Source organism: Chiloscyllium plagiosum, unplaced genomic scaffold (assembly GCF_037043375.1).
Source record: "Chiloscyllium plagiosum isolate Xiang-an unplaced genomic scaffold, Cpla_swu_hap1 HiC_scaffold_27, whole genome shotgun sequence".
In the NCBI taxonomy this organism is placed as follows: domain Eukaryota; kingdom Metazoa; phylum Chordata; class Chondrichthyes; order Orectolobiformes; family Hemiscylliidae; genus Chiloscyllium; species Chiloscyllium plagiosum.
In genome coordinates, this window is record NW_028270165.1 from 63,579,207 (window position 1) to 63,600,104 (window position 20,898).

At 46.5% G+C, this 20,898-nt stretch overlaps 1 protein-coding gene across 1 annotated transcript in view; it reads right to left on the bottom strand.

Moving 5' to 3' along the window:
• LOC148144448 (uncharacterized) overlaps nucleotides 1–20,898 on the bottom strand; it is a 677,410-nt gene that overhangs the window by 174,085 nt on the left and 482,427 nt on the right. The window lies entirely within an intron of this gene.

The window sequence follows — 20,898 nt, forward strand, 5'->3', positions numbered from 1 at the left end:
TATTCATTCAACGGCGTCTTTAGCAGCTTTCCCGTATCACGGCGCTCTGTTCTGCACCTTGCCTTCTCATCCGCTTCCCAAAAAAGCTGCGTCTCTGAACTTGATTTGTGCAAAAATGCCCCATTTATTTTCTCAAAAAGCACCGTCGTGAAACGAGGTTGGGCTGCCTGGAGAACGAATGGGGCAGAAAACAGGCAAGTGAAATGGTGTCGACCCAGCAGAGCGAAGGTGGGCCGCATGGCGTCTATTCTGAGTGAAATCACAGTTCGACCAACAGAATGTGGGAAGTTAGAAAAAGTTTATATTTACACAGCCTCCATACGTCTGCGCAACACCATATAAGACGACAGCAGCGGAGATCTTTGACAACAGTCTCGTCAGACGAAAGGCTGAAGGGACCTGTGGAAAACGGCGCTGTGCGTGGGAGCAGAGTGGCGCAGCGGGAGCGTGCTGTACCTGTAACCCAGAGGTCGATGGATCGAACCATCCTCTGCTATTGTTCAGTGTCTCCTTGAGCGACTTTCCTTTGTGATGGGACTCCGTTCGGCATCTTGCCTTTCAAAAGACTTCCTGAGTGTCTAAATGCCCCGTATCATACCTGTAGTGTGGCGAAACTCACACCGTTCAAGAGGAGGTCTGAGTGGTCTTCTCCTGTTCTTCGTTGGTTTTCTATGAACTGAACCGCAAAACCACTTCTCTGAGATGCCAATGAGCTGAAACGCATACCTTGTGGTTTCGTGCCTTGCCTGCTGTAATTCGCCACGCCGGTTCGGACGTGAACAACAAGACGATCAGCATGTCAGAAACGGTATCACCATTCAGACACAGTCCCTTAGTATTCGGACAGATATCACTGATTGTGAATCACCTCAGAAAGAGACAAGTGGCAGAGAGTCGCCGTGGACACGATGGGCTGGACCGCCTCTGTCGGCGGGCGAACGATGGTACGTGTTTATGCCGTCCCACTGCCTGTCTCTGGGACAGAGAGGCTGAGGGAGCGACAATGGTTCATTTAACCATCCCTTCCGTGTTGGACTGCCTGCAGTCCCGCAGCTCAGGGCCGTGGGGATGACTCTCAGTGAGTGAAGGTTTCACTCGGATTCTCTTCGGGGCACTTAGGCTCAGGTGTTAACTGCTGCGCGGTCGCAGCGATGAAAGCGATGCCCACTTTGCGAGAGATTTTCTGTAAGATTGCTGCGTGAAGACGAATTCTGAACACCAAGCAGGCTGCACAACAATGTACTCATATGAATCTACTTGAGGGAAGAGTCCTCGGTGTCCATTTCTCTCTGCCCCGCCAGCACAGCATCTTTCTATCTCTCCGATAACAGACGTTTGGAGGAAATTCACAATCAAAGTTTCCCACTTCCCACTCATTACAATACTTACAGTGTGGAAAAAGGCCCTTCGGCCCAACAAGTCCACACCGACCCGCCGAAGTCCAACTCACCCATACCCCTACATTTACCCCTTACCTAACACTACGGGGAATTTAGCATGGCCAATTCACCTGACCTGCACATCTTTGGATTGTGGGAAGAAACCGGAGCACCCGGAGGAAACCCATGCAGACACGGGGAGAACCTGCAAACTCCACACAGTCAGTCACCTGAGGCGGGAATTTAACCCGGGTCTCTAGCGCTGTGAGGCAGCAGTGCTAACCACTGTGCGACCGTGCCGCCCACAAAGTGTAAGTGATACCTCTCACCCCAAGGGATTGGGAGTTAAAAAGCAGAAGAGCGAATGGACTCTTCCCTCCCTCCAGAAAAGCGGACAAGTAGAAACAAATTGGTTTAATTATCCGCCAGTGGAGATAGACCAGTTCCTGGGGATGAGACAAACATCAGCGCCCCGGGGACAGCATGATGTTCTGGAAACACTTTGCTGCTTGCAATTCTTGGAGCAATGTGGAATGTATTTCGCACTGAGCAAGTTTCAGCTGGCTCAGAGTCTCTAGTGTACATTGCTCTCTGAGTTTATATTTGCACATCGGCGACATGTCTGCACAACAGCACATGACACTACAGCAGTGAAGATCTTTTGACGTCATTCTCGAACATGCAAGTCACACGCCAGATGAAAAGCTGAATACTTCTCTGGAAAAGTTACCGTGCAATGCAGGAGATTGGCACAACGGGTGCATGCTGGGATCATAACCCAGAAGTGAAACCATTTTCTCCGACTCACTTAATGTCTTTAGTGGCTTTCCCGTATAACGGCGCCCTGTTCTTTTCCTTGCCATGTCATTTGTTTCCTAAAACTTCGGGTATCTGAGCTCAATATATCACATCGATGCACAAGTCAAATTTACACAGTTGCGCTGGCACCCTTGTGGAACTCTGAGTTGTCTTGTCCAGTTCTCTGTCGGTGTGTCCTAATCTCGTGTGAAACCTCTGCTCTCAGATGGCAATGAACCGGCGAAGTTGAAACACATGACTTGCTGTTTTAGTCCATTTCCCGCAGGAAAGAAACCAACAGTGTAAGAAAAGACTTCCTGCAGGATTGTTGTGTTAAGACAAATTCTGAACACCAAGCAGGCTGTACAAAAATGTACTCATATCAATTTACCTGAGGGAAGAGTCTCCGGTGTCCATTTCTCTCTGTCCCGACGGCACGGCATCTTTCTATCTCTCCGTTAACAGGGCCTTTGGAACAAGTTCAAAGTTGCCCATCTCCTACGCATGACTGTAACTGACTTCTCCTGCCTCACGTAATAGTGTGAGAGAGCAGAAGAGTGAATGGGCTCTGCCTTCCACCAGCACAGCTTGCAAGTAGAAACGAAATGGTTCAATTATCCACCAGTGGAGAGAGCCCGGTCCCTGGGGACGGGACAAACAGCAGCGTCCTAGGAGCAGGGAGACAGATTGAGAAGCAGATGTTCTTGAAGCTCTTCCTTACTTGCAATTCTGGGAGCAATGTACAATGTATTTCATACTGAACAAGTCTCAGCTGCTTCCGGAGGTGGCTGCAGCCATGGCTGGTGGCTCGTTAGTCTGGGATATGATTCTAGCTTTGGGTCTTCGAGCATATGCAGCCGTGTGAGAATTCCCGGGTTCCCAACCCCAGGCGAACCATCATTCCTTAAATTGACCTGAGCAAAAATACCTGATGAATTTTCTCAAAAAGCCGCTTCGTCAAATAAGATCGGACTGTCTGAATTAGGGACGGCGCAGAGCTGCCATTGCAGTGAACACGGCGAAGGGAAACACTTGTTCAAAGTGAGAACAAGTATTGCAGATTTTTCGCCCGCGCAATCCGAGTCTGAATGAATCCTCCACCTGTATTACGCTCAATTCTGAGGGTGACACTTCAGGAAGCGGGGAAGTGAAGTGATTGCAGACAGCTCTGAACAGGTTAACGTGAATGGTACCGTCCTGAGGAATGTCAGCAATGAAGGGAGATTGGAAAGTTTGGGGCAGCTCTCTTTGGAGAACAAAGGGCTGAAAGCTGGTCTGATTGAAGTTTTCCACGTCATGAGGGTTTTATACAGAGGAAATAATGCAGTGAAAATGCTCCCAGGCCTGAAAGGATCGAGAATGATTTGGCAGAGATTTAAAGTCATCAGGAAAATAAGTAAAAGTGACATTAGGAAGACCGTTTTCGCACAGGGAGTGGGGTCAGTAAGTCGCTGTCTGACAGTGACAAAGAGGCAGATTCAATGGACACAAAAGGGAATTCGGTGGGGCATGTTCAATGTGACAATATGCAGATTTACAGGGAGAAGGCGACAGAATGAGACACTTATTTACATATAGTGTTGAGCCTGGTGAAGGTGAAACACATCAGTTGCGGTGTGTTCCATGTGCAGGAGGCCCTGCAGTAATTCCCCACGCTGTTTCACACAGCAGCATCCTCTCGGTGAATTACGCTTGGCAAAAAATCGATTGAACCAAATCAGTGTCCGCCACTGGATTTTACTGACACCGTTTATAAAATTCAGGCTCACCGTTAATGTGGAGAGAGGCCGTCAGACTAGAGTTTCCGCTTCTCCTGTTGAATAAAGATAATTTTAACTGTGTCCAGTGAAAGGAAAGGATTTGCAGTTGGTGGGAAACATTTCTATCTGAACTCGCTAACATTCTCCTGATAGATTGGAACATAAAGCTGGGAGTCTCTGGATTATGTTGTAAAACTATCGGTATTACGTTATTCACACCGCGCCGTCACCAACTGAACGAACCGGCTGCCCAGAGGGAGACGGCTGTGTTTAAATCCCGTGATGAACTGGGGGAGCTGAGCATTTACCCAGACAATGGGCACACCACCTCCCTGACACAGTGTTCACAAATCAAACTGACAGCAAAGCTTCACGTGTGATCGAAAATTTCCGCAAAGAAGATTTGGCTCAACAGATTTCCGGAGTGAAGTACTCCTTTCTTGGTTTGAAATGTAAGAAGTTGATGTCAGTGAGCCAGACGTGATTCGAACACGCAACCTGCGGATCAGGAGTCAGACGCGCTACCATTGCGCCATAAGCTTACAGATCACCTGTGACCTCTATTCATGCTTAAGGGAAGTGATCGCACTGCAATGATTTTACGTTATGAATAACAACGGAGATCAACAGTTCATGTGTGTTCTGTCTCTGCCCCCTCTCCTTCTGTCTCTCGAAGTAATTTCCAACTCTATCTCAATAAAAAGGTGAAAGAACTGCGGATGCTGTATATCTGAAACAAAAAACAGGAGTTGCCGGAGACCCTTCCACAGAACTGATGGTGATTGGGAAAACGTTGGTTTATATGCAGGAGATATTGTGGGAGGAAGGCGGACGCAGTTAATGATAGATCAGGGCAGAGCCCAAAGCGAGGGAAGAACTGTGGACAGGAAAGGGAGTTGATAACGATCTGCGTGGGAGGGTGAATGGAGACTGTTCGTGGCTAAGAATAGGTAGTGTGTAATGACAGACGATGTGATAACAAGGCTTGGTGTGTGTGGAAGGGACGAGGATACTTTGGATTTCAGGCCCGAGAATTATTGAATTCGATATTGGGACCAGAGGGATGTATGCTCCCCAAGTGTAATATTCGGTGCTCTTCGTTCTGCTGGTGCTGAGCTTCGCTGGAACACTACAGCAAACCTGAGACAGAGATGTTGGCCAGGGAACAGGGTGGGGTGTGGAATTGGCAGGCAACTGGAAGCTCAGGGTCTTTTTTGCAGGTAGAACGTAGATGTTCTGTGCAGCAGTCACCCAGTTTATGCTTCGTTTTCCCCAATGTAGATGAGACCACATTATGAGCAGCAACTGCAGTCGACTGGGTTGTGGGAAGTGCAGGTCAAGTGCTGCTTCACCTGGAAGGTAAGTTTGGACCCTTGGATAGAGACGAGGGAGCAGGTAAATGGGCTGGTGTCACACATTCGGCAGTTGCAGGGGAAAGTGCCGTTGGACTATTGGGGTGGGAATGGGGTTAGGCTTGGTGGGAATGAAGGAAGAGTGGACCCAAGGTATAACTCCTGCCCATTTTCCTATCTGCCAAATAGAGGAATTTGTAAAGTGTGTACAAGGACATTTTCTAATTCATAATGTGGATGTACATACTGGCGAGTGTGCAAAACCTAAGGGTAAACCATAATTCTATTAACTTTAGAACAGTGATTGAAAATAATGTATCAGATCTAAAAGTTGAAGTTCTAAATTCGAGGAAGACTCAGGTATTAGGCAAGATCTTTCAAAAGCTGATTGGGGGTAGATGTTCGCATGTTAAAGACTGCTGGAAAACGGGAAGCCTTCAAATATGTGATAACAAGAGTCCAGACACAGTATATTCCTGATTCGGAGATGCCGGTGTTGGACTGGGGAGTACAAAGTTAAAAAGTCACACCACACCAGGTTATAGTCCAACAGGTTTACTTGGAAGCACACTAGCTTTCTGAGCGACGCTCCTTCATTAGGTGATTGTCTGATGTAGAGTATATTCCTGTTCGGGTGAAAGGAAAGGCAGGTAGGTTGGGGAATGCTGGATGACTAGAGAAAATGAGATTTTGGTTAAGATAAAGAAGGATGTATCTATCAGGTATCGGCAGAGAGATCGAGTGAATCCTTAGAGTATAAAGGCAGTACGAGCATACTTAAGAGGGAAATCATGAGGGCAACAAAGGGGACATGAGATAGCTTTGGCAAATAGAGTCATGGATAACCCAAAGGACTTTTATAAATACATTAAGGACAAAAGGATAACAAGGGAGAGAATAGGGCCGGTCAAAGATCATCAAGGCGGACTTTGTGTGGAGCTGCAGTAGATGGGGGGCGTGGGGGGGGGGGGGGGGGGCGGCGAGATACTGAACGGATATTGTGCATCAGTGATTACTGTGGAGAAGGGCATGGAAGATATAGAATGTGAGAAAGTAGATGGTGACATGTTGAAAAAATGCCCATATTACAGATGAGAAATTGCTGGATATCTTGATATGCATAAAAGTGGATAAATCCCAAGGACCTGATCAGGAGTACCCTAGAACTCTGTGGGAAACTGGGGAAGTGATTGCTCGGCCTCTTACTGAGATATTTGTATCATCAATAGTCACAGGTGAGGTGCCGGAAGGATAGAGGGTGGCTAATGTGGTGCCACTATTTAAGAAAGGTGGTAAGGAAAAGCCAGGGAACTATAGACCAGTGAACCTGACATCCGTGATGGGCAAGGTTTTGGAGAGAATCCTAAGAGACAGGATTTACATGTATTTGGGAAGGCAAGAATTGATTAGGGATAGTCAGCATGGCTTTATGCTTGGGAAATCATGTCTCATGAACATGATTGGGTTTTTTGAAGAAGTAACAAAGTGGATTGATGAGGGCAGAGCGATGGACGTGATCTCTCTGGACTTCAGGAAGGCGATCATCAAGGTTCCTCATGGGAACTGGTGAGCAAGGTTTAATCTCATGGCATGCAGGGACAACTAGCCATTTGGATGCAGAACTGGCTAGAAGGCAGAAGATAGAGGGGGGTGATGGAGGTTGCTTTTCAGACTGAAGGCCTGTGACCAATGGTGTGTCACAAGGATTGATGCTGGGTCCGCTACTTTTTGTCATTTATATAAATGATTTGTATGTAAACGGAGGAGGTATAGTTAGCAAGTTTGTAGATAACACCAAAATTGGAGGTGTAGTGGACAGTAAAGAAGGTTACCTCAGATCACAACGGAACCTTGATCAGATGGGCCAATGGGCTGAGGAATGGCAGTTGGAGGTTAATGTAGATAAATATGAGGTGCTGCATTTTGGAAAATCAAATCAGAGCAGGACTTTTACACTTAATGGTAAGTTCCTTGGAAGTGTTGCTGAACAAAGAGACCTTGGAGTTCAGGTTGATAGTTTCTTAAAAGTAGAGACGCAGGCAGATTGGATAGTAAAGAAGGCGTTTGGTGTGCTTTCCTTTGTTGGTCAGAGCATCGAGGATGGATGTTGGGAGCTCATGTTGCCACTGTACAGAACATTGGTCAGGTCACGTTTGGAATATTGCATGTAATTTTGGTCTGCTTCCTATCGGAAAGATGTTGTGAAACTAGAAAAGGTGTAGAAAAGATTTACAGGGATGATGCCAGGGTTGGAGGTTGGAGGGTAGGAAGGTTTTATGGGGATTTGGGCCAAGTGCTGGCAAATGGGACTAGATTAGGTTAGGATATCTGGGCTGCATGGATGAGTTGCACCGAAGGGTCTGTTTCTGTGCTGTACATCTGTGTCACTCTGTGAGACTCCATGGGATTCTCTGCCCAAGAGAGCAGTTGAGACAGCTTCATGAAGTATATTGAAGACACAGTTGGATGGGTTTTTGCATGGTAGGGGAATTAAGGGTAGTCGGGATAGTCCAGGTTGGTGGAGCTGTGACCTTAATGAATGACGGAGCAGGCTTGACCAAATGGTCTACTGCTTCTGTTACTTTAAATCTGTAACACTGCATTTCCCGCGGCCGGAGTTTTCCCACGGCACAAAGGAGGTTTTCTATAGTATATTTAAACCCCTTGCTTTGCTTGAACTCAATCTGTATAGACTTGGAGGAGAGTGGGATTTGCAAAGTGCCCTCCCCTCCACACGTGCCTCAACTGCAGGACAGCTGTCCGGCCCACCCTCCATTGTTGACGTCACAATGCGGATGCAGCCCTGTCAGTTTCAAAGTGAAAATCCCTCCCTCTGGGCAACATCTGGGAGTAAAGCAATGTCTCCCCCTTTCCATATACAATCCTCCGGCAGCGAGGGGGAAGGGGAGGTAGGGGTGGGTGAAACACTGTTCACTTGTAGCAACTGGAGTGAATCCAGGTAGGGAGCAGACACTCCAAAGGTGCTCAAATACTTTCTATCTCTCTTAAAGCTATTTTCCTTGTGTATTCCCTCAGTTTGGCACGTATGCAGTTTGCGGATTGCTCCTTTCCTCATGTTCACAACTAAAAGGTTGATTCTCAAGGAACTGAACAGCATTTCAGGGATTGGCTCAAAAAAAATGTAGGTCGCATGGGGCCTGTGCCTCGTTGGTCTCGGGGTATGATTCTCGCTTCGGGCCTTCTGGTGCGTGGGCATGCGAGAGATCCCGGGTTCAAATCCCGGGCGAGCCCTTGTTTCTTACACTGCCTTGTGCAAAACGGCCAGCCAATACTCTCAAAAAGCAGCTTCATCAGATGAGATCCCGTTACAATGAACGCGGCAAGGGCAGCACTTATTCAAAGAGAATACGTGCTTTACTTCACACAAAAGGTGGTGGGCGTTTGGAACGCGTTGTCAGCAGAGTTGGTAGAGGCAGGCACGGTAGATTCATTTAAGATTTGTCTGGATAAATGCATGAGTGGGTGGGGAGTCGAGGGATACAGATGCTAAGGAATTGACCGACAGGTTTAGAGAGTACATTTGGATCGGCTCAAGCTTGAAGGGCCTGTTCCTGGGCTGTAAACTTTCTTTGTTCTTTGTTCTATATGGTGTATATCTGATATTGTTGACTGTTGTAAAAGTTTCTTTGTAATTATTATTCACCTTCTAATGTAGTAATGGAGTTACGTCCTTTTTTTGTCATAATTTTTTATTTAATAGGTCAGCAGGAAGTCATTCAGCAATTTTACTGCCTTTCTTTTCTCAAGCAGCCTTAACATTTCATTTTCATATCCTTGATTCAGCTCCATTTCCAGCATCTTTGTAGGCAGTTTGTTCCATGTTATTGTCACTGAAATGAAGTTTTCCTCCATGCACAGCTAAGCCGATCTGGCAGCATGAGGGTTTTCAGGTTTCTGTGGCCTGGATAATATGTGATCAGCAGACATCTCGCAATCTACAGGAATTGCCACCTATGTTATGTTCAGTAACTGTACTGACAGTGATCACTTATTTTGTGATTTTTCTTTGCAGGAAGACGTGCAGAAAGAAATCGGAAAGCAAATGAAACATCAACTTCTGACAGAGCCACTTGATTCATTGGGACTTGAATATCAGCAGCCATTCCAATCAAGAAGGCATGTTTGCTTTTGTTTGTTTGTTTGAGAGATTTTGGACAGTCCTGTGGCAGGAAGAATAATGAGACACCGAGTGAGGGAGATTCGGTGCGCTGACTGTGAAAAGTGCTTCAAACCATTTACTCAGCTTGGAGGAATCAAAGTCTCACGCCTCAAGGTGGGAAAGGCTATGTACCCGTTCTGTTTGTAATTTCAATCCCAGAGCAACACAAGGAAACCTCCCTCCAAAGGAGAAATCTTGGAAATGAGGAGTCTTTGGGAAAGGATTCCCTTCCCCATCCCTGCTGGAAACCCACAGACGCATTCACACCGGGAGAGGCCATTCACCTGCGCAGTATGTAGGAAGGGCTTCAGTCGGATCAGCCATCTGCAGACGCAGGAGTGAGTCCACAAGGGAGAGAAGCCATTCACGTGCACCATGTACGGGAGGGGTTTCACTCAGTCAGCTGCACTGCTGACCCACCAGCGGGTCCACCCTGGAGGCCATTCACCTGCTGTAAGTGCCGGAAGGGATTCACCTGCTCCTCCTACCTGCGGAGGCACCAGTGAGTTCACGCGCCATCACAGGGGGGTTGAAGGAGCGATGGTCGAGTGCCAAGTGCTTATGCACGAAACGTCGATTCTCCTGCTCCTTGGATGCTGCCGGACCTGCTGTGCTTTTCCAACACCACACTCTCAACTCTGATCTACAGCATCAGCATTTTTCACTTTCTCCTCGAGGGCAAGGTTGGACTTGTCTTTTATTCACTCATTCACTCCTGACAGCCTGTCCTTTGTTGTGGCCTAACTGCACATACATCAATGAAAGTTTCAGAAAGATTTCTGCAGCTTTATTTTTGAAAAAAAAAACATTCTTCCCGACTGTAACGAAGTTTCTGAATATATGGTTTTAGTTATTCTCAATTTTAAAAATCAGCTATTTCTCACATGCCGTGTTTCCCAGGTAAAGTCATCACCATCCATTCTCTCTCTTCCCTGAGAAAGACTTCATACAGCGATCAAAGAGGGCTGAGGCACGAGAAAGGACGATTGTGGGGGTGGGGAGATGAAGGGGTCGCTGGTGGTGGTGGAGAAGGGAGGGAAATGGACAGCGGAACAGACTGGGGTTCAGAGGGTTGGGGGAGAGAATAGAGGGTGCAGTGTGAGGGGAGAGAATAGGCAGAGGGCAGTGGATGGGGAGAAAATGGACAGGGGGCAGAATGTGAAGAGAGAGACAGCACAAATGCCACCTTCTCCAGGACTCGTGTCAGTGTCCCACGAACTGGAACCCACTCCTCCCACATTTCTCAAAATACGCGTGGCCAAGGCAGTGGAACCATATCATCCCTACAGACCATTCACACCCACCTTCCCAACAGCATCCCACTTCGACTCACTCGATTATGCTACAGCCCTGCAGTTCCCCATGGCTATTTCCTGACGAAGGGTTTTGCCAGAAACGTCGAGTCTCCTGCTCCTCGGATGCTGCCTGACCTGCTGTGCTTTTCCAGCTCCACACTATCGACCTTAATCTCCAGCATCTGCAGTCCTCACTTTCGCCCAGTAAGGGGTGAATGTTCTATTCCTAGTCTTTTAGATCTTTTAAAATCTTTCCCCCACACCCTAAACCTGTACCATCTAGTTTTGGAATACCTCTACCCTGGGGAAAAGACAGAAACGTTGAGCAGCCAAACAAAATGCAAAAGAAATAAAATGTCGAGGCACAGGGGGAAAAAAATCGGTCAAATAAAATAGCTTCGGCATTTTTCTCTCGTATTCGCATTTGGACGCTTAATATTTGTCATGATCGGGAGGTGCCCGTGTTGGACTAAGGTGTACGAAGTTAAAAATCACACAACACCAGGTTACAGTCCAATAGGCTTGTTTGGAAGCACTAGCTTTCGGAGCACCGCTCCTTCATCAGGTGGTTGTGGAATATAAGATCGTAAGATCATAAATTCTGTGTCCTACGATGTTTACTCCATAATCAGCTGATGAAGGAGCAGGGCTCCGAAAGCTAGTGCCTCCAAATAAGTCTGTTGGACTATCACCAGGTGCTTTGTGATTTTTAACTTTAAAATTTGTAACAAATTCCTGCATACTGAGCATGCTCCACGGTGTCAGCAAGCACTGCGCATGACCGCCAGTGTCGGCAAGCACTGCGCAAACTCTTGGGTGTCCGCAGAAACGTGCGCGAGCTCCTTTCCATGGAGCAGTGGACAACCTTGGAGGACCGGAAGGAGTCTGGTCCTCCTGCCAATCAGAGCCGGCCATTGTGGCAATGTGGAGTTTGGGCCATGAGCTCTGAAGCTGCTGTTGGTCTTTTCTCTCTGCATAAGGTTAAACTTCACCCCAGACTGTAATTTCCTTCCTCTGTCTAACATTTGTGAGTACAACAGTGTTTTTCTCACCACTTTTTCATTCTGGGGTTCAAGAGTGAACCGAGGGAGGGCCAGACTCTGGAAAAGTTGATCCAGGTCTGTGTGTCAACTTGCAAACACATGGAAAATGCAGTACCACAATGTGAAGTTCTAGCCTTTTCAGTGCATAAAAAAAGCAGAAAGGAGGTGCATTGTTTAAATGGTGATATGTTGAGATGTGGCGAAAGTGAGATGCTGGAGATCAGAGTTGAATATTGTGGCTCTGGAAAATCACAGTAGGTCAGGCAGCAACTGAGGAGGAGGAGAGTCGACGTTTCGGGCACGAGCCCTTCATCAGGAGTGGTGTGTGGATCGACAAAGGGCCCTCAGTGTCCTTCTACACCAGTCACTGCCAGTTGTCAGAAAGTGCAGCAAGCAATGAGCAAAGCAAGTGGTATATCAGCAAGAGGAATTGAGTTCAGAAGTGGGGATGTCTTCCTGCAGTTAGGTCGGTTATTGAATGTATTCAAGGCTGAGTTCATGTGACTTTGAAGAACAAAGATGTTATGGGAGAAGGCAAGAAAATGGTTTTAAAGCCAGTGCAGAACAGTTATAGAGTCATACAGCACAGAAACAGACCATTCAGTCGAACTAGTCCATGCTGACGGTGTTCTGAAACTAAACTGCTCCCACCTGCCAATGATTGGCCTATGTCCCTCCGAACCTTTCCTATTCATGTACTTATCCAAATGTCTTTTAAACATTGTAACTGTACCTGCATCCAGCAACTCCTCTGGACATTGATTCCTCACACGAACTACTTTTTATCTTTAAAAAAAGGTGCCCCTCATGTCTTTTTAAAATATTTCTTTCTTCACCTTCAAAATTTGCTCCCTAATCTTGAACCACCCACACTAGGGAAAGAATACGTGCCGTGCACCTCATCTCTACCTCTCATGATTTTATAATCCTCTCTAAGGTCACCTCTCAACCTCTGATGCTCCAGTGAAAAAAGTCCTAGCCTATTCATCTAGATGCAGGTATATTTATATCCAGTTATGAATTGTTCAATACTGGTGCCAGCTGGAAAGACAAATGACCTATTCCTGCTTCCAATTCTCTCACTGTGTCCAGGACAGCAAGAGACCATACGACATCGGCGCAGAAATTAAGCCATTTAGCCCATCGGATCTGCTCCACCATTCACTCACGGCTTATACGTTTCTCGACCCCATTTTGAAATATGGATTTTGGAAAGGCAGATCAGGGCAGGATCTACACATTTAATGGGGAGTGTTGTTGAATAAACATACCATGGAGTGCTAGTTCATAGTGGAGTCGCAGGTAGACAGGATAGCAAAGAAGGTGTTTGGTATATTTGCTTTTATAGGTCAGTGCATTTCAATACAGATGTTGGGAGGTCATGTTGCGGCTGTACAGGACATTGATTTGGCCACTTTTGGAATACTGCATTCGGTTCTGGTTTCCCTCCTACAGGAAAAGTGTTACGAACCTTTGCAAGGCTATTGCCAGAGTTGGAGGGTTTGAAATATATGGACAGGCTGAATCGGCTGGGCTGTTTTCTCTGGATCATTAGGGGCTGAGGGGTGACTTTATAGAAGTTCATAAGGAGCATGGATAGGGTGAATAGCCAAACTCTTTTCCCCAGAGTAGGGGAGTCCAAAACTAGAGGTCATAGGTCTGAGGTGAGAGGGGAAATATTTAAAAGGAACTTTACAGGCACCTTTCTCACACAGAGGGTGTTGTGTGTATGGAATGAGCTGCCAGAGGAAGTGGTGGAGGCTGGTATAATTAAAGCATTTGAAAAGGCATCTGGTAATAAGGAGAATTGAGAGGGATATGGGTTATGTGCTGACAAACGAGACTATGTTAATTTGGGATATCTGGTCAGCACGGACAATTTGGACTGAAGAAAAGCAGAAGTGTCATTGTGAAGACTGGACTTTCAGAGCAGCTTTCAAAGATGTTTTGTCCTTACTGGGAGCAGAAGCTACAATGAAATCTTTAATTTGTGAGACAGCAACTGAGTGAGTGAGGACATTCAGGATATTGGTGGAAAGTGGGAATTTGTTGCAATGTGGAGTTGAAGTGATTTAAGTAAAGTGTCCTGAGCAGGGAGCCTAGTGAAGGGTTAGATGAGTTTTTGTTTTAAACTGCTCATTTCTTTCAGCCTCCAACATTGTATTTCCAATGCCGTCCATCAGTGGGAGTGGTGAATCAGTAACTGGTATCGTTAGAAGCCTTAAGATTTTCAGTACTGCAGGTACAGCATTGTCTCATCAGCTTTGTAAAGGTTACTGGCAGCAGCGGGAGGTGTGGGCTGGGATTCACTAGAAATGATTAAGCAGTTAGATTATACACGTACAAGAGGGCAGGGTGGGACTTGTCTTTCGATTTGCAGAAGGTGGGAGGTTCTGGTGCTGTGGTCCATGGCAAACACAACTGCGGTAAATCATAGAATCACTACAGCGTGGGATCAGGCCATTCATCCCATCAAGTCCACACTGACCCATCCGATGAGCATGCCACCCAGACCCACCCTATCTCGTCGTTTCAGCCAGTGAGTGAGACTAGGTCACAAGATTAGGGGGAGTAGGTTTAAGACAGAGGAGAAGGAACTGCTTTTCCCAGAGAGTGGTGAATCATTGGAATTCTCTGCCCAAGGAAGCAGTAGAAGCAGCCATATTCAAGACATAGTTCGATGGGATTTTGTATGGTAGGTGAATTTAGGATAGTCAGGATAATGCAGGTAAGAGGAGCTGAGACGATGGATAGATGAGCCATGATCTTTACGAATGGTGGAGTAGCTCAATGGACCAAATGACCTACTCCTGATTCTGTTACTGCGAATGTATGAACATGCATTTTTCATGGCCAATCCGTATCAAGGTAGGTGAGCAATGTAGTGATGTGGAAATGAACATCAGAGAATGATAGAAAGGGACACGGAAAGTAAATGTCCCAGTCCAAAGATGTGCAGGTCAGGTCAAATGACCATGCTAAATTGTCCATAGTGTTAGGTTCATTAATCAGAAAGAAATGGATCTGGGTGGGTTACTCTTCAGGGTGACGGTGTGGACTTGTTGGGCCGAAGGGCCTGTTTCCACATTGTAGGGAATCGAATCTAATCAATCAAAACTGGATTCTACAGAACACAAGAATTGAAACTGAAGACTGTATGGCTGAATGTGTGTTGCAATGTAACACAACTGAATGAATTGGCTGCACACATTGAAGAGAATAATTATGATCTGAGACTCCTTCCAGGGACGTGGCTTCAGGATGACAAGGATTGGATCTGAATATTGAGGGGGTACGTGGCATTCAAGTTGAATAGGAAGCGAGGTAAAGGTAGAGGGTTGGCACTGCTAATCAAAGCACTAATAACATGGTACTCTGGTATCAGCTCGGATTTCAGGTCCTGATTTCTCTGTCCTCTTCTCCCTGTTCCCTCAGACTAAGATGTTGTCTGTTCTCAGCTCAGCTGGCTTTCTGCTGAAACTTTGAGCCCCTTTTACACCTTCCAGAGCAATAAAACATTCAGTCGATCAAGGCCCAATCCACAATATTCCCAGCCTGACAACCATCCAGACGAGAGAGTCATCATAGCAGGGAATAAAACAAGAAAAATGAAACAAAATTAGACATAAATGCACATTTGGTGCTTAAAATGTGTTCATTAGATAGTAAACTAGAATTGGGGGTCTCCCAGGATTTTTATCATCCCCTACTTGAGGAATTCTCTCTCCCTAACAATATTTACATCAACAGAAATAAGGCATCTGTTATCAAATAGACATAAAGATATACAGCACGGAAATAGACTTTTTCATCCAACACATCCATGCTGACAAGATGTCCTATATAAATCTAGTGTCCCATTTGCCAGAATTTGGCCCATATCCCTCCAAACCTTTCCTATTCACACACCCATCCAGATGCCTTTTAAATGTTGTAATTATACCAGCCTCCACCACTTCCTCTAACCTATTTACCCTATCCATGCCCCTCATGATTTTATAAATGTCCATAACGTCACCCCTCAGCCTCCGACACTCCAGGGAAGCAGCCCCATCCTTTTCAGGCTCTCCTTATACCACAAACCCTCCAACCCTGGCGACATCCTTATCAATCTTTTCTGCACACTTTCAAGTTTCACAACATCGTTTCTATCCTATAGTAGGGAGACCAGAATCGAATGCAATACTCCAAAAGTGACCGAACCAATGTCCTGGACAGCTACAACATGACCTCCCAACTCCTGTACCCAATGCATTCAATGGGCCAAATGGCCTCTTTCTGCACTGCAGCGATTTAATGATTTGATTTTGTATCAGAGTCAATTTCAGTCACTATCTCTGGTTTATGATGTGTCAGGGTGGGATCACTGGTACCAGAATTGCATGCAATACTCCAAACGTGGCCTAACTAATGTCTTCTACAGTCGCAACATGACCTCCCGACTCCTGCACTCTGTGCACTGACCAATAAAGGCAGGCATATCAAACACCTTCTTCACTATGCTGTCTGTGTGCGACTCCCCTTTAAGGAACTAAGAACTTACCATCGAGTCATACAGCATGGTCATGGACCTTTGGTCCAACCAGTCCATGCCAACCATAAGCCCAAACTACACCAGTCTCTCCTGCCTGCTGTTGGCCTGTATCCCTCCAAACCTTTCCTATTCATGTACTAAAACAAATGTCTTTTTATTGTACCCGCATCCACCGCTTCCTGAGGAGGTTCATTCCACCCTCTGTGTAAAATTAGTATTTGAATGGCAAGGATGAAGTTAAATTGAAATGGTTCATTAAAATACACAGCTTCTTCCAACCCCCCTACAGCAGGTACGGTAGCAACTCCAACTCTGGAGTCTCTCAAATCGGTATTTCCATGGAGTGGAGGGGGGAGTAAAGTGTTGGATTCACAGAGGTGGGGGTCTTCTGAGAGTGTAAAGCTAAAGTTAAACCCCGTGCTTTGCTTGAACTCAAACTGCATTGACGTGGAGGAGAGCGAAAGGAGACCCCACGTGCACCCCCCCCCCCCCCCCCCCCCCCCATCGTGGACGCCACAACGTGGAGGTAGCCCTGTCAATTTCAGAGTGAAACTCCCTCCCTCTGGGCAACATCTGGGAGCAAAGCAATGTCTCTCCCTTTTCATTCCTCATCCTGGGAGGGGGGGGGAGATAGAGGCTTTGGCGGGTGGGGTGGGGTGGATACTGTTCACTTGTAGCAACTGGAGTGACTCCATGGAGGGAGCAGGCTCTCCAAAGGTACTTGGATGCTCTCTGCCCCTCTCAAAGGTATTTTCCTTGTGTATTCCCTCAGTTTGGCACGTATAGAGTTTGTACCCTGGAAAAGGTTTATTTCTTTCCTCATGTTCAGAAGTATAAGGGTAGTTTCTCATGGAACTGAGCAGTATTTAAGGGATTGGCACATTGATTTCAAATATAGACATATGTTGCTTCATATGGTGTATATCTGATATTGTTGGCTGTTATAAAAAACTTTGTGGCTCTGATTTTTCACCTTCTAATGCAGTAATAGAGTTACGTTCTATATTTCTTGTATTTTTTATTTACTTGGACAGCAGGAAGTCATTCAATAACTTCACTGGCTTTCTTTTCCCAAGCACCCTTGACATTTCATTATCATATTCTTGATTCAGCACCATTTCCAGCACCTTTGTCCACAGCTTGTTCCAGGTTATTGCGATCTAAATTACGTTTTCCTCCATACACACTTAAGGCTATCTTGTTGCATGAGGGTTTTCTGCGTCCTGCATAATATATGGTCAGCACTCATCTAGCAATCTACAGGAATTGCCACCGATGTTATGTTCATTTAACAGTACTGACAGTGATCACTCAATTTGTGATTCTTTTTACAGGAAGACATGCAGAAAGAAATCTGAAAACAAATGATACCTCATCTTCTGACAGAGCCACTTGAATCAATGGGGCTTGAATATCAGCAGCCATTCAATTCGAGAAGAAATGTTTGCTTTTGTCTGTGTGAGAGATTTTGAATACTGGTATGGCAGGAATAATACTGAGACACCCTAGTGAGGGAGATTCAGTACGCTGTCTGTGAAAAATGCGTCAAACAATTTACTCAGCTTGGGGGATCACAATCCCACCCCTCACAGTGGGGAGAGACTATGTATCCATTCTGTTTTTAATTTCAAACCCAGCGCGACACAAAGAATGCTCCCCTCATGGGGAAACCATGGAAATGTTGGGACTGTGGGAAAGGGTTCCCTTCCCCATTGGGGCTAGACACCCACAGACGCGTTCTCACTGGGGAGACGTCGTTCTCCTGCTCAGTATGTGGGAAGGGATTCAATTGGCTGTGCAGCCTGCAGACACACCAGCGAGTTCACACCAGGGAGAGGCTGTTCATCTGCGGCCATTGTGGGAAATGATTCATTCAGTCGTCCCATCTGCAGACACACCTTTTGTGTCCTTTTGAAATTTGTCTGGCTGCTCAACTTTATATGTCTATTCCCCACGGTAGAGGAAGTCCAAAGCTAGAGACGAAGGAAATATAAGAATTGTATGATAACTGGCAGAACTCATAGCAGCACTGGCATACAGAAGGGTTTGGGCATATAGATCCGTGGAAGTGGTAAAGCAGGTGGGTACGGTGATCAAGAAGAAACACAGCACGTTTCCTGGAGTGTAAGAGTTGGCGAGTTACACCTATTTATTCTGGCCATATTTGGAATACTACGTTCAGTTCTGGTCGCCACACTACCGGAAGGATGTGGGTGCTCTGGCAGAGGGTACAGACAAGGTTCACCAGGACATTGCCAGGTCTGAAGGGCTCTAGTTATGAGGAGAGGTGGCATAAACCTGATTTTTTTTTCTCTCTGGGAAGACAGAGGCTGAGGGGAGACCTCAACAATATGATGAGACACAGATTGGTTGGACATGGGTGGCAGGGTAGCTCAGTGGTTTGCACTGATGCCACACAGTGCCAGACACCCGAGTTCGATTTCAGTCTCGGGTGACTGTCTGTGTGGAGTTTGCACATTCTTCCTGCATGCCACCTCTCATGTCTGCAAGGGCTTCCACCTACATTCCAAAAATATGTAGGTTAGGGTGGATTAGCCATGCTCAATTACCCATAGTGTCCAGGGATAGGCAGGTTAAAATGGATTGTCTGTGTGTAAATTGCCCGAGTGTTCAGGGATGTGTATGTCAGGTGCATTAGTTAGGGGTAAATATAGAGTAATAGGGGTAGGGGAATGAGTCCCTGTGGGTTAATCTTTGGAGGGTCGGTGTTGACTTGTTGGACTGAATCATCTGTTTCCACCCTGGAGGGATTCTATGATCGTCAGAGGCTTTTTTTCCCTTCACGGTGGAAAGGTCAACTAAAATAGGGCACAGGTTCGAGACGAGAAGGGGACTTTCAATGTTGTGAAACTTGAGAGGATTGAGAAAAGATTCACAAGGATGTTGCCAGGGTAAGAGCTTTAAACCACAGGGAGAGGCTGAATAGGATGGGGCTGTTTTCCCAGGAGCATCGCAGGCTGAGAGTTTTTTTTAAAGAGGTTTATAAAAACTTGAGGGGCGTGGATGGGGTGAATAGACAAGGTCTTTTCCCTGGGATGGGGGAGTGCAGAACTGTTGTGGTTCTGCCGAGCTGGGCATTTGTCTTGCAAACGTTTCGTCCCCTGTCTAGGTGACATCCTCAGTGCGTGGGAGCCTCCTGTGAAGCGCTTCTGTGCTGTTTCCTCCGGCATTTATAGTGGCCTGTCTGTGCCACTTCCGGTTGTCAGTTCCAGCTGTCCGCTGTAGGGGCCGGTATATTGGGTCCAGGTCGATGTGTTTGTTGATAGAGTCTGTGGATGAGTGCCATGCGTCTAGGAATTCCCTGGCTGTTCTCTGTTTGGCTTGCCCGATAATGATAGTGTTGTCCCAGTCGAATTCATGTTGCTTGTCATCTGTGTGTGTGGCTGCTAAGGATAGCTGGTCGTGTCGTTTCGTGGCGAGTTGGTGTTCATGGATGCGGATCGTTAGCTGTCTTCCTGTTTGTCCTATGTAGTGTTTTGTGCAGTCCTTGCATGGGATTTTGTACAGTACATTTGTTTTGCTCATGTTGGGTATCGGGCCATTTCCGAACTGACAGCCAGACTACTGCGACCACTAGGACTCATAACAGCACACAAACCAACAGCCACTCTCAAACAACAACTCACCAGAACGAAGGACCCGATACCCAACATGAGCAAAACAAATGTAGTGTACAAAATCCCATGCAAGGACTGCACAAAACACTACAAAGGACAAACAGGAAGACAGCTAACGATCCGCATCCACGAACACCAACTAGCCACGAAACGACACGACCAACTATCCTTAGTAGCCACACACACATATGACAAGCAACATGAATTCGACTGGGACAACACTACCATTATAGGGCAAGCCAAACAGAGAGCAGCCAGGGAATTCCAAGAGGCATGGCACTCATCCACAGACTCTATCAACAAACACATCGTGCTGGACCCAATATACTGGCCACTACAGCGGACAGCTGGAACTGACAACCGGAAGCGGCAGAGACAAGCCACTACAAATGCCGGAGGAAACAGCACAGAAGCGCTTCACAGGAGGCTCCCAAGCACTGAGGATGTCACCTAGAGAGGGGACGAAACGTTTGCAAGACAAATGCCCAGTTCGGCGAACAGAACCACAACAACGAGCACCCGAGCTACAAATCTTCTCACAAACTTTGAAGTGCAGAACTCGAGGGCATAGGTTGAGGGCGAGAGGGGAAACATTTAAAAGGGACCTTGCAGTCAATCTTTCCATGCAAAGGGTTGTGTATGCATGGAACGAGCTGCCAGAGGAAGTGGTGGAGTCTGGTGGCGGCATCTGGATGGATATATGAATAGGAAGGGTTTAGAGGGATATGGGCCAAGTGCTGGCAAATGGGACAAGATGAATTTTGGATATCCGGTCGGCATGGACAATTTAGATTGAAAGGTCTGTTTCTGTGCTTTACGTCTCGGACTTTAAGGCTGATGAAAAATATTGGCATTCGTCGAAACATTTATGCAATAGGAAATTATAAGAGGGTAAAGATAAGCCTCACGTCATTGATCC